The following is a 2,325-nucleotide window of genomic DNA, read 5'->3' as shown; positions in this document are numbered from 1 at the left end:
GTGCAGTTTAACTAATAACTAAAAATAATGCATTGACATGAAATAGCCTACAGACTGATACATACAATAAATACAGTCACACAGACACAAACAGTGTGCAATAAGAAGATTAACATACTGATGGTCAATAAATACACAAACACAGTGGACACACACACACACACACACACACACACACACACACACACACACACACACACACACACACACACACACACACACACACAGCAGGAGGAGATCATACAGGTGATGTGAAGATGCTGTATATAAGGTGCAATGAGTAAAGTGTACGTGGCATGGTGAAAGAAGTGTTCATGGAATATTCTCCAGTGTCCTTGGAATATTCATGTGGTTTTCTTCAGTGCGTTGAGGAGTCTGATGGCTTGTGGGAAGAAGCCGTTTCCCAGTGTGCTTGTGCGGCACCACATGCGCTTCCCTGATGGTAGTAGGGAGAACAGTCTGTATGCTGGATGAGTTGTGTCTTTATGATGTTCATTGCCCTCTTGGAACAGTGTGAAGTGTACAGATCCTGAATTGCTGGTAGGGGTGATCTTATGAGCTTTTCTGCCATTCTCACCACACTCTCTGTACTGCCTTCTAGTCTTCAGCTTGACGGCTGCCATGCCAGACAGAGAGGCTGCTGGTCAGGATGCTCTCAATGACACCCCTGTAGAAGGTGGTGAGTGCCGATGTGGGGCGGTCGGCTCTTCTCTCATCCTTTGCAGGAAGTGGAGTAGTGTCTGTGCCTTTTTGAGATGGTGGAGCCATGTGGTGCAGTTGGAGCCATGTGGTGCAGTTGGCAGAGGAGGAGCGGCACAGTGGTTGGTGCTGGGTTGATCAGGTTCAGAACCAAAGTTGCTGGTGTCATCAGCCCTCCCTCTGAAAACTGGCTCCATGCCTGTCAAAAAAAGGCATGCTAATGTTATGAATGAAAATAAAGACAAAAACAAGCACCCCCTATCTACCTACAGAAAGACATGACCATGACATGACCATGTGCATATGCTTGTGCACACACCCCCCCACACACTGCTACTGTCTTAAAGTGTGGCACGCAGGCAGGCACGCAGGCAGGCACGCAGGCAGGCACGCAGGCAGGCACGCAGGCAGGCAGGCAGGCAGGCAGGCACGCAGGCAGGCACGCAGGCCTATTCTCCCCCCTTTGCCTCAAGTCAAGTGTGCATTTTAGAGGTTGGCCTCACCTGCACATGTGTGAAGAGCAGGGAGATGGGAGGTTGAGGATGACGAGGCAGGGCAGGAGGTTCTCCTTGTGAGCTGCCCTGGTCCTGATGCTGATTGCCCATCACCATGCTGTGGCTCATCAAACCCATTACTGGCATATCAATGCTGAACAGGAACGACTGCTTCCATCTGCACACATGCACACAGACACACACACGAGAGGGTATACATAGAATACACTACATAAAAATCACACCCATCATTTTAATGCAGAACACTAGGCTGAAGAGATACAGAGCTTCTGGCCTGTACAGGGGTCACTACTACTGTGCCAGTGTTTTGTATTATCCTCTATACACAAGTTCTGCTATAAATAAACACAGCACATGAAGGAATCACTGTATGAAATACTTATTGGTCTAGTGCAGAACAAAACGGATTCAGTGATTTACTCACCACTGTGTGCAAGTTTCTGTGTTCAGCTCAGGTGGAAGCCTCCATCACTGTTGGTACTGACATCAACCATCTTTCAGAAAACTGCCTGCCTGTCAGAAATAGCAAAATTATGTTACCACAACAAGGTAGTATCTTAAAGATACCCTTAACCAAAGGCAGACAGACACACACTGCCACTGTCTTGGTTCTAGGACACACACACGCCCTTTAAGGGTCACATGTATAATGACCGGGTTCTCACTTACTCACTCGCACACTCCTTTTCTCCTACTTTTGCCTCAGACAATGCAGTGAGTTTTAAAAAAAATGACCTTACCTGCACATGTGTGAAGGGCAGGAAGAGAGGTTGAGGATGGAGCTGCCAGTCAGGAGGTCCAGAGCTGTCCTGGTCCATCACCATCATGTGGATCATCAACCCCAACTTCTTATATCTGCGTGCACACATTCTCTCTCTCTCTCTCTCTCTCTCTCTCACACACACACACACACACACACACACACACACACACACACACGGAGAGATACAGGTTATATGGCACATCAGGAGGCAGGGGTATTGTTGCGCTCTAGATGTTTAGAAATAAGTAGGTGCATGGACCCAAAAAGTAGAGTTCAATGTGGGAGCACACTAAAGACACTACGGTCAAGTCACTACTCTCTGATGGCAGCAACCTGAAACGTCTGCTC

At 47.8% G+C, this 2,325-nt stretch overlaps 1 long non-coding RNA gene across 1 annotated transcript; it reads right to left on the bottom strand.

The window, feature by feature from the left end:
- Positions 1–247: 247 nt before the first annotated feature.
- On the bottom strand, positions 248–1,686 carry LOC134455017 (uncharacterized). The gene is made up of 3 exons (XR_010035968.1): positions 1,639–1,686; positions 1,203–1,371; positions 248–898 (listed from the first exon to the last, which is right to left on the bottom strand). It is a non-coding gene; the product is annotated as an uncharacterized LOC134455017 (long non-coding RNA).
- Positions 1,687–2,325: the final 639 nt, after the last annotated feature.

The sequence above is a fragment of the Engraulis encrasicolus genome, chromosome 9, assembly GCF_034702125.1.
Source record: "Engraulis encrasicolus isolate BLACKSEA-1 chromosome 9, IST_EnEncr_1.0, whole genome shotgun sequence".
NCBI classification, from domain to species: Eukaryota; Metazoa; Chordata; class Actinopteri; order Clupeiformes; family Engraulidae; genus Engraulis; species Engraulis encrasicolus.
Note: the sequence above shows the minus strand (reverse complement) of the source record. Positions and strands in the feature narration are given on the sequence as shown.